The following is a 12,107-nucleotide window of genomic DNA, read 5'->3' as shown; positions in this document are numbered from 1 at the left end:
TAGGCATCTGTTGATGAAGTTGCGCGGATATCTGTTTTTGGCGAATACCTTGTATAGGTGTTCCTCTTCTTCTTTTTGCAGTTCTGGTGTACTGCAGTGTGTTGTGGCCCTTTTGAATAGTGTCCTGATGCAGCTTCGTTTGTGTGTGTTGGGGTGGTTACTTTCATAGTTTAGGACTTGGTCTGTGTGTGTGGCTTTCCTGTGTACTTTTGTGGTGAATTCTCCGTTCGGTGTTCTCTGTACCATCACGTCTAGGAATGGGAGTTGGCTATCCTTTTCTTCTTCTCTCGTGAATCGGATTCCTGTGAGTGTGGCGTTGATGATCCGGTGTGTTTTTTCTATTTCCGTGTTTTTAATGATTACAAACGTGTCATCAACATATCTGACCCAGAGTTTGGGTTGAATTTGTGTGAACACACACAAACGAAGCTGCCACACTACCATACATCAGGAGCATCTCGGAACTGACAGCCAGATACAGTGCGTTCAGCGTTACGAAAGCTGACATTGTCTTCACTCTTTCAGACAAAGGTACCTGCCAGTATCCTCTGAGCAAGTCCAACTTAGAAATATAAGTTGCTTGTCCCATGTTTTCAACACTGTCTTCCAAACATAGAATCAGATATGCATCAGTCTTTGTAACTGCATTGAGTCCACACATAACGGTCGGGTGCCATCTGGTTTTGGCACCATGACTATGGGTGAGCTCCAGTCACTGTAGCTCACTTTGATTATGTCATCTTGGAGCATGCGTTCTATCTCCTTCTGAACATGTGCCAACTTTAGAGGGTTATGCCGATAAGGATGTTGCTTAATCAGAACAGCATCTCTGATATCTACATCATCTATAATTAGGTTAGTACTTCCCAGCTTATTCCCACATATCTCCCCATGTGATAGTAACAACTCTTTTAAGTCATTTTGATTTTCCTCTGGAAGGTAACTCAATAAGTTATCCCAATTTTTGACAACTTCCTCATATCCAATTTAAGTTGAGGAATGACCAGTTCAGAATCCTCAAAACTTGGTGCTTCCCTCTGTGTGGGAACCAATAAAGCAGTCTCCTCTGGCTTTCCTTCCCTGTCAAAATACCTTTTGAGCATATTCACAGGATATTTCTTTCTGTCTGGAGTCCTTATCAAATAGTTCACTTTACTCAATTTCCTTTCAACTTGATAAGGTCCACTAAACCTTGCTTTTAAAGGTTCACCTATCACTGGAAGTAACACTAACACCTTATCGGTAGCAAAAATTGTGAGTTTTTGATTTCTTGTCTGCTTCCTGTTTCATTGTATGCTGTGATACTTTTAAATGCTGTCTAGCCAACTCCCCCAATCTATTTAATCATTCCCTAAAATTTGACTCACAGTCCAAATATGTGGTCTCTGAATTCTGACTTATCAATTGCTCCTTTATCACATTTAGCATTCCTCTCACTTCATGCCCTAAAACCAATTCAAATGGACCAAATTTGATCGATTCATTTGGTGCATTGCTGATCACAAACATACAAACGGAATTCCTTTATCCCAATCTTTTGGATAGTCATGACTATAAGCCCCCAACATGGTCTTTAGTGTCTGATGCCTCCATTTTAGTGCTCCCTGCAACTCTGGATGGTACCCAGTAGATTTGAATTGTTTTATTCCTAAGCTGTCCAACTTCCTTGACTAATTTTGATGTGAAGTTTGACCCTTGATCTGATTGTATTTCTGTGGGTAGTCTGTACCGAGTGAAAAATGTGAGTAATTCCTCTACACTCCTTTTAGCTGTGATATTGCATTCTAGAATGGCCTCTGGAAATCTCATGGACACATCCATTATTGTTAACAAATACTGATTGTTTGAGGTAGGGGTCCTACATAATCAGTTAAGATCCTTGTGAAAGGTTCCTCAAACTGCAGCCACTTCCGCCCCTGGAGTTGCCATCGCCGCATCTCCTTCCACCCCCAATGACGTCACTCACCTGCACAACGATCACACTGCAGGCGTCTCCATCTCCACGCCGATCTCCGCCCCCATGCCTAACCCCGCCCCCATGCTGATCTCTGCCCCCATGCCTAACCCCGCCCCCATGCTGATCTCTGCCCCCATGCCTAACCCCGCCCCCATGCTGATCTCTGCCCCCATGCCTAACCCCGCCCCCACGCCTAACTCCACCCACATATCTAACTCCGCCCCCACACCTAACCCCGCCCCCACTCCCAGCTCCAGCCCCACACCAGGTCCTAGCTCCCAGCCCTGCTGTATTTTTACCATCCCTCCAGACCTACCCCTCTCTGAGGATGAAAGATCAGTCCTCAGCAGAGGCCTCACCTTCATTCCCCTACACTCTCGGATTAACGAGTTCAACACACGGCGTGACATCGAACAATTCTTCCGCCGCCTTTGCCTCCGCGCCTACGTCTTCAATCAGGATTCTCACCCACCCTCTGACGACCCCTTCTCCCACCTCCAACACACCCCATCCACCTGGACACCCTGTGCTGGCCTCTTACCCGCCCTTGATCTCTTCATAGCTAACTGCCACTGTGACATTAACCGCCTCAACCTCTCCACCCCTCTTACCCACTCCAACCTCTCACCCTCACAATGTGCAGCCCTCCACTCCCTCCGCTCCAACCTCAACCTCACTATCAAACCGGCAGACAAGGGAGGTGCGGTGGTAGTTTGGTGCACCGATCTTTACATTGCTGAGGCTAAACGCCTGCTCGCGGACACCTCCTACTACTGCCCCCTTGACCATGACCCCACCCCCCACCACCAAACCATCATCTCCCAGACCGTCCATAACCTCATCACCTCAGGGGATCTCCCATCCACCGCCTCCAACCTCACAGTCCCACAACCCCGCACTGTCCGTTTCTACCTCCTGGCCAAAATCCACAAACCTGATCGCCCCGGCTGACCCATTGTCTCAGCCTGCTCCTAGCCCACCGAACTCACTCTGCATACCTCGACACGGTCCTGTCCCTCTTAGTCCAAGAACTCCCCACCTACGTTCGGGACACCACCCACGCCCTCCAGCTCCTCCATGATTTTCGTTTCCCTGGCCCCCAACACCTTATCTTCACCATGGACATCCAGTCCCTATACACCTCCATCCCCCATCACAAAGGCCTCAAAGCCCTCCGCTTCTTCCTTTCCCGCCGACCCAACCAGTACCCTTCCACTGACACCCTCCTTCGACTGACTGAACTGGTCCTCACTCTGAACAACTTCTCTTTCCAATCCTCCCACTTCCTCCAAACCAAAGGAGTAGCCATGGGCACCTGCATGGGCCCCAGCTATGCCTGCCTCTTTGTCGGATATGTGGAACAGTCCATCTTCCGCAGCTACACTAGCACCACCCCCCACCTTTTCCTCCACTACATCGATGACTGTATCGACGCTGCCTCGTGCTCCCACGAGGAGGTTGAACATTTCATCCACTTTACTAACACCTTCCACCCCGACCTCAAATTAACCTGGACTGTCTCAGACTCCTCCCTTCCCTTCCTAGACCTCTCCATTTCTATCTCGGGCGACCGACTCATCACGGACATTTACTATAAACGAACCGACTCCCACAGCTACCTAGATTACACCTCCTCCCACCCTGCCCCCTGTAAAAACGCCATCCCATATTCCCAATTCCTTCGCCTCTGCTGCATCTGCTCCCAGGATACTAGTGAGACCTCCTTCTTCAAAGACTGCAATTTCCCCTCAGACGTGGTTGACGATGCTCTCCACCGCATCTCCTCCACTTCCCGCTCCTCCGCCCTTGAACCCCGCCCCTCCAATCGCCATCAGGACAGAACCCCACTGGTCCTCACCTACCACCCCACCAACCTCCAGATACATCTTATCGTCCTTCATCATTTCCGCCACCTCCAAATAGACCCCACCACCAAGGATATATTTCCCTCCCCTCCCCTATCAGCATTCCGGAAAGACCACTCCCTCCGCGACTCCCTCGTCAGGTCCACACCCCCCACCAACCCAACTTCCACTCCCGGCACCTTCCCCTGCAACCGCAAGAAATGCAAAACTTGTGCCTACACCTCCCCCCTCACTTCCGTCCAAGGCCCCAAGGGATCCTTCCATATCCGTCACAAATTCACCTGCACACACAGCATTTATTGCATCCGCTGCACCTGATGTGGCCTCCTCTACATTGGGGAGACAGGCCGCCTACTTGTGGAATGTTTCAGAGAACACTTCTGGGACACCCGCACCAACCAACCCAACCGCCCCGTGGCTGAACACTTTAACTCCCCCTCCCACTCCACCAAGGACATGCAGGTCCTTGGCCTCCTCCATCACCAGACCATGGCAACACGACGCCTGGAGGAAGAGCACCTCATCTTCCGCCTAGGAACCCTCCAACCACAAGGGATGAATGCAGATTTCTCCAGTTTCCTCATATCCCCTCCCCCCACCTTATCTCAGTCCCAACTCTCGGACTCAGCACTGTTTCTTGACCTGCAATCTTCTTCCCAACCTCTCTGCCCCCGCCCCCTCTCAGGTCTATCACCCTCACCTTAACCTCCTTCCACCTATCATATTCCCCACGCCCCTCCCCCAAGTCCCTCCTCCCTACCTTTTATCTTAGCCTGTTTGGCACACCATCCTCATTCCTGAAGAAGGGCTTATGCCCGAAACGTCGATTCTCCTGCTCCTTGGATGCTGCCTGACCTGCTGCACTTTTCCAGCAACACATTTTTCAGCAAAGGTTCCTCAAATGCAGGAATAGGTATTAAAGGTGTGGGTTTTATTACTGCCTGTGTGTTTCCAATTACCTGATATGTATGACACGTCTGGCAAAATTCAACTACATCCGCGTGCAGTCCAGGCCAGTAAAAATGTTTTTATTTGAGCTTGAGTTTTTCTCGCTCCTGACTGACCCCTAGTGGCAGCTCATGCACCACTCGCAGCTCCTCTTTTCACAAACCCACTGGCAACATGATTTAATGAACTTCTGTCCATGTCTCATCTGCCTGATATGTGATGGTCTCCATTTCCTCATTAAAACATCATTTTTAAGATAATAATATTCTGGGATACATTTGGATTCTTTTTCTGTCTCTGCCTTTTGATACAATTGCTTTAAATTTTCATCTTTCTGCTGTAAATCAGTTAATTTCTCTGAGCTAAAGATATCTGCTGTGTCATCTATCTGCTCCTGGTTTGTCTCCACCATCTGATCAAACAGGGTCTCTGCTAATTCCACTTCAACTTTCTTATCTGTATTCTTTGATCTCTCCTGTTTCAGCTGGTGACTTTGTGACCTCATTACCACAGAGGCAGGAAAAATCCCAGGATATTTGTCCTGCAATTGTTCCGTTGCCTGAGTTTCCACTGGCTTTTCAACCACAGTAGGCAGCACTCCTACCTGTGAACCAGCTACATCATTAGCAAGGACAAATTATATTGCTGGAGCTGAGAGTTTGTTCAGTAAACTTACCACGACTTCTCCACTCTTCACTGCACACTCTAACCTCACTTTACATAATTCTTGACTCACTGTGAATTCCCGTCACCAGCACCTTTTGTTGCAATAGTCCTTCAGAGGTACATATCCCCTCATCTTTCAGCATCACAGATTGAGAGGATCCTGTGTCTCTTAATATTATAACCTCTTTACCTGCTGCTCCTGGCCTATGTGAGTAAACTTTACCTTGACAGGTAAATGGTTTAAGAAGATCTGGCACTTCCTCCTTAACTAACCTCTGACCAGCTTGTACATTCTGGTGCAGCTTTCTAGTCTCCACTGTGCTTTCTGTTACCACTCCAACACAATTCACTGGCTTATCCTGTTTTCCTACATCCGTCTTCCCAGTGCTTTTCCTAACCCACCAACACTGTGATTTCATGTGACCTACTTTATTGCAGTGAAAACACTGGAGCTTTTTAACTTCTCTTTCCCTTTCAAGGGTTTCTTTTTTACCCTGTGGTAAGTTATCCTCATGATCTTCACCAAGATCTACCTTTCTATCTCTGCATGAGGATTTCTCTTTTCCCCAATTTCTATCGCTCACGGATTGAATTGATTTTGACCCTAACTTTGCTTGTTCTTTTAAGCAGTTATAATATGGATATTCCAGGAGGGATGCAGCTGGTCAAACCACTTCGTTTTCAACAAAACAGCATTTATTTTTCAATATTATCAAATGAAACACAACAAAAGAGAACTGAATATAGAATAACTTAACCATTCTGAAAACCCAACAGACTATCCCAACTTAATGATGCTGTTCCAAATACTTGCAACAATCCCCATAAACACCCATTGGCACAAAAGTTAAAACCAAACACAGGGTCTTACAGGAGAGAGAGAGATGCCAGTGGGATTCAGCATAGAACACCTTCCATGGAGCTGTTTCTTTTACCAGCAGCCTCACTGACTGACAGCTTTCAGTGAACAGCCAGATTGCTAAATCCCAAACCAAACCAGAGGAAAGCTGAGCTGGGAGAAGTGACCACTCCCCTTTCACTGGACAAGTGTTTTTTTAAATTAAACTTGAAAGTCTTTTGCCTGAGGCAGTATCTGTTAGCTATAATCAAACTGGCCCTAAACCCCTTCAAACCTAGATTTTTCAGACTCGTTGCTTTGACAACCTCTTTGAAAAGAAAAGCCAAGGATGGCATAACCTTGTTAAAGGAGCAGCATTGTCACAGGACTGATACAATTACAACATTTAAAAGGCAACTGGGTGGGTATATGAATAGGAAGGGTTGAGAGGAATATGGGCCAAGTGCTGGCAAATGGGACTAGATTAGGTTAGGATATCTGGTCAGCATGGATGAGTTGGACCGAAGGGTCTGTTTCCGTGCTGTAGAGTTCTGCAACTCTTATGACTTTATTTCAGCATGGAGGACTGTGAACCTTTCAGAGAGGGTAATGTGGAGACAGATAACGGAAGGTTTAGCAGCCATAGCAGTGACTAATTCTGCAGTTGCAGGTGACATGGACTGTTGCCCATGACATAGAGGAGATAGTGGATGCCCATAAGGTCATTATTGTCTCCTTGTTGGTACAGGTGAGCTATCAGAGAAATGCAAGGCATTGATATTTTCTGATCATTAAGAAATCAAGAAACACTCCAAGAAATTGCTGGCTGGTCAATCTAACCACAAAAGTGTGGAAATTATTAAAGACATTCTGAGGAACGGAACTGGGGAGAACCAGTCAATCATGGAAAGTCAATGTGAATTTGTTAAGGTTGTGTGTTTAATTTTGATCTTTATTTTTCTTTGACCAGGTAACCAGGAGAGTCGACAAGAGAAATGCATCTGATGCGGTCTGTAGGACTTTGGTAATGCCTGCCATGAAAGTAAGAAAGTAAGATCCCACGGGACCCAAGGCAAAGTGGCATGTCAGATCCACAATCAGCTGAGGGGCAGGAATTAGGCGGTCATGTTAAAGGGATGTTTCTGTGACTGGACATCTGTTTCCAATGGGGTTTCGCCAGACTCAGTGCTGGGGCACTTACTGTTTGTGGTATACATTCACAATTTGGACTGAAATGTAGCGTGTACACTGAAGAGGTTTGTGAATGACACAATAGTTGATAATGTCCTAAAGAATGAAGAGTGTAGCCATAAATTTCAGAAGGGGCAGCTTTGTAGAACAGTGCCATATGGAATTCAACCCAGAAACATGTGAGGTAATGCATTCAGGGGAGGCTAATTATGTCGTGGGTTTACCTACAGAGAGGACTGAAAATAACTTTGACCTTGGCATGCACATCATCCAATCTCCAATGGTAAGGGGGCAAGTGCTCTTCTAGAATCCCTACAGAGTGGAAGCTGGCCATTCAACCCATTGAGTGCACACTAACCCTCCAACGAGCATCCCACCCATACCCACCTTATCCCTGTAACCCTGCATTTCCCATGGCTAACCCACCTAACCCGCACACAATGGGGCAATTTAGCATGGCCGATCCACCCTAACCTGCACATCTTTGGATTGTGGGAGGAAAACGGAGACACGGGGAGAATGTGCAAACTCCGCACAGACAGTCGCCCGAGGCTGGAATCGAACCTGTGTCCCTGGGGCTGTGAGGCAACCGTGCTAACCACTGAGCCACCGTGCGGCACCCAAGTAGATAAGGTGGCTGAGAAAACACACCAGATATGGGCCAGTTTTAGGTGAGGCATTTGAAACAAGCGTAAGGATGTGAAGATGTCACTTTCTCGGATACTAGTGAGGCTTTCATGTTTTCTTTGAAGCAATGAAGATTTGGAGGGGATCCAATGGAGGTGTATACAATTATGTGTGGCATAGATAGGGCAGTTACAAACCGTTATTGGAGAAGGAGTACTCTTTAGCCTGTGTTTTTTTGTTTGACTCTAGAGCCATTCTCCAACCAACCAACATCCCATGAGGCCTGATGAAGAATTATCTAGACTGGAAACATTAGCTTGCTCTCTCCATGGATGCTGCCAGACCCGCTGTGATCTCCAGCATTTGTTGTTTTCAGTACAGCTTCCAGCAGCTGCAGTCATTTGCTCCAACCTCTCAAGAGGTTTCCTTCTCTCTCTCTCTCTTTCCTCCCGTTTAAAGTATCATTGTTTTTCATTTCTTTTATTAACTTTCAAAAACAAAGCACCAACTTACAGCAAACAGTTATTACTGCTCCAAGAAATCAAGGAAATCAGCTCCAAACATCGACTCTCCTGCTCCTTGGATGCTGCCTGACTGGCTGTGCTTTTCCAGCACCACACTTGCAACCTTCATTTGGTCAGTGCATCGAGTACAGGAGTTGGGAGGTCATGTTGCGGCTGTACAGGACATTGGTTAGGCCACTTTTGGAATACCGCATTCAATTCTGGTCTCCCTGCAGAATTGAAGGATGTTGTGAAACTTGAGAGGGTTCAGAAAAGATTTCCAAGGATGTTCCTGGGGTTGGAAGGTTTGAGCAATAGAGAGGGGCTGAACAGGCTGGGGCTATTTTCCCTGGAGTGTCGGAGGCTGAGGGATGACCTTCTAGAGGTTTATAAAACCATGAGGGGCATGGATAGGGTGAATAGCCAAGGTCTTTTCCTCAGCGTTGGGGTGTCCAAAACTAGACACCCCAATGCTGAGGAGGTGAGAGGGGAAAGATTTGGAAGGGACCTAGGGCAATGTTTTCATGCAGAGGGTGGTATGTGTATGGAATGAGCTGACAGAGGAAGTGATGGAGGCTGGTACAATTACAATATTTAAAAGGCACCTGGATGGGTATATGAATAGGAAGGATTTAGAAAGATATGGGCCAAATGCTGGCAAATGGGACGAGATTAGGTTAGGATATCTGGTCAGCCTTAATGAGTTGGACTAAAGGGTATGTTTCCATGTTGCACATCCCTATGACTCTTTGTTACCAAGTTTAGCCTAATTGAATTAACGGAGAAGTCAAGGTTTATTTCAAAGCATGTAAGGCAGAAGTAATTGAGGCAACATTTGAAACTGGAAAAATAACAGAGCAAAGCAAATGTCGAGTCAATTGAGTTAGAGAAAAATTCAAATTCAGATCAGACAGCAGAAACTGAAATGCTGGAGTGATTGATTGATTCATGATTTGATTAATTGATTGATTTGAAGAAAGGGATATTTTAGCACACTCTTTAACTGCTGTCTGAACTTAGCCTGGATTCCTGCATAAATCACAGTATTTGTGCAGCAACTGAGGAGCTGCAGCATGAAGCCTAATTCCTTAACAAAATAACTTAGACGTATGGACCGATACCTAAAATTGAACATCCTGTTCCATATCAAATAAACCGTGAGCATTGACCATAACAGGATGAAATTGGTTGAGATAACAAACAGTAAGCTAATGGATTTCCTCCGACTCTCCATCTCTGGGTCTCTGGGATTCTTCCCAATGGTGTGCGCCTGGAGTCTCCTGTGGGCTGTGCTGGTCACTAAAATGTGTCTGACGGTGAGAACATTGAGCAGCAGAATCAGGAGAAATGGGACACACGGGGTTAGAATGTAGTGGAGGAACTCGATTGTGACCCAGACACTGGAGTAATAAACATCCATTGTGACATAGCAAAACCAAGGGCTGTTCCATGGCAAATACTGATTCGTGAGCATAAAATACCAGGAAATGTCCTTTAAACAGCTCAGCACAGTCACTGCTCCCAGAACCACAGCCGCCGTCTTCTCACTGCAATATTTACTTTTCAGCTTCTGGCAACAAATGGCCACAAACCGATCAAAGGTGAAAGTGACGGTGAACCAGACAGAGCAGTCAGTGGCTGCATAAAGCAGGACGGCATGGATACTACACATGGGGATGGACAGCAGGAAATAAAACTGTTCCCGATAAACAATAGGAATGTGTCTTAATATCAGGTCGAAGATAATGACCAGTAGGTCCGCTGCTGCCATGGCCACCAGGTAACAACTGACACATGGAGACAATCCACAGCTTTTGGAAAGCAGGGTGAATATTGTAACTATGTTAACTGCAAGGAAAGCAAACAAGCTGAATTACACATCACTCTAGGGGCAATATCTGCAGTTTGATTGAGGACTACTGAGATTTCCAAACGTGCTGCTGACTGATTGAAAAGTCTCTCTATGATTGCATTTTGGAAGTCGATTCCTTTTCAATAAAATGGAAGGGGCTTCACCTTGCTAGATACATGTTGAGATGGGAGTCACGGACAAAGGCCATTGGTGGCTGGGCGCAGACCAAATTACAGCTCAACATCACTCCAGGAGGTGAACAGAAAGAAACTTCCCATTGCAGAGAAGTGCAGAACTTCTTCAAGGTGGACAAACCCCAGTAGAGAATTGCCAGTCAACGAAAGCAAGCTACCGCAACAAATCAAACAGAAACTACTGGAGAAACTCAGCAGGTTCTGTGGGAAGAGAAAGTGAGTTCGTGTCTCAAATCCCACGTGGCTTGTCAGCTCAGAAATGACCTTGAAGAAGAGCGATCCTTCTCTGTGATGGGATTTGTGTTTGAACGTTTCAGCGTGCACCACCTTCATTGTTGTTTCCTCCTGCCGTTTGATCAAGCATTTGCAAAAACTGGCGTTCACAGCTACACCTCCTTCCTGAGCGACTGTGTCTCCTGTTCTGGCCTATCCCACACGGATTCCAACTGCAGTTCGTGATTTGAAAACCGACACCAGCATCTTCCGGTTAGATCACCCTCCTCTTCGAGTAGCTCCTGGGACCCACAGCCAGTGTCATGGTTGCTGCTTGCAACACCCTCAACCTATCCATCAGCACCACCTCACGTTATTCTCAAAGCTGCCTTAGTCTGCCGTTACATCTCATTCTTCACCTCATTTGGTGCTTCTACAATCAGCTTTCTTTTTACCTCTTCCCCTCAGGTGCCAATGAAGGCGAGTTCCCAAAACTCAAGTGGACTGAAGTCCCTCTGACTTCATCTCCCCTTCCCTTTCCTCCAACTCCATCTCTTCTTCCAATCTCACCCCTTACAATATCCTCTGACCTTCCCTCTCTGATGTCAAAAGATCTGTGCTAAACAAAAGGCTCGGCTTTCTCCCCAGACACCCCCCCCCCTCCCCACCGCCACAACGGATTTCAGTCATGACATTACGTTAATTCCCTTCAGTTGCTCTCCTCACCTACATTCCCACTCCTTCGCACAGGAGACCTCACAGCCCTCCACAGATCAGTCACCCACCTTCGAAATGCTACCTTCCCATGGAAAGCTCCCTTTCTCCTCTCGTGTGATCTCTCCATCGAGAAATGTTGACCATGACAGCGGCTGCCTTAATTTCTCTGCTCCCCTCATTCACTCTAACCAATACCCCCTTTGAACTCGCTGCTCTCCATTCTCTCTGGTCCAAACCTGACTTGTTGTCAGTCTCAACCTGGCAGAAACTGAGTGCCAAATTCCTTCCGCTGGTCCAGGAGCCCATCATTGAGCACCAAGCTATTGATTCCAGGATGGTCACTGATCTCATCTCCTCAGGAGATTTCCCCTCCATGATTCCCTACCTTGTAGGCCCCCACATCTATCCTTCGAAAAACCACAGACACAACCCTGGGAAATCCAGCATTTCAGAGTGCTCCTGCCACATTGAACAGCCCTCCTTGTATCTCAATGTGATCTTTTTCCCACCTCGTTCAGTCTCATGGAATCCCCACA

The sequence above is a fragment of the Chiloscyllium plagiosum genome, unplaced genomic scaffold, assembly GCF_037043375.1.
Source record: "Chiloscyllium plagiosum isolate Xiang-an unplaced genomic scaffold, Cpla_swu_hap1 HiC_scaffold_53X, whole genome shotgun sequence".
In the NCBI taxonomy this organism is placed as follows: Eukaryota; Metazoa; Chordata; class Chondrichthyes; order Orectolobiformes; family Hemiscylliidae; genus Chiloscyllium; species Chiloscyllium plagiosum.
This window is presented reverse-complemented; position numbering follows the sequence as displayed.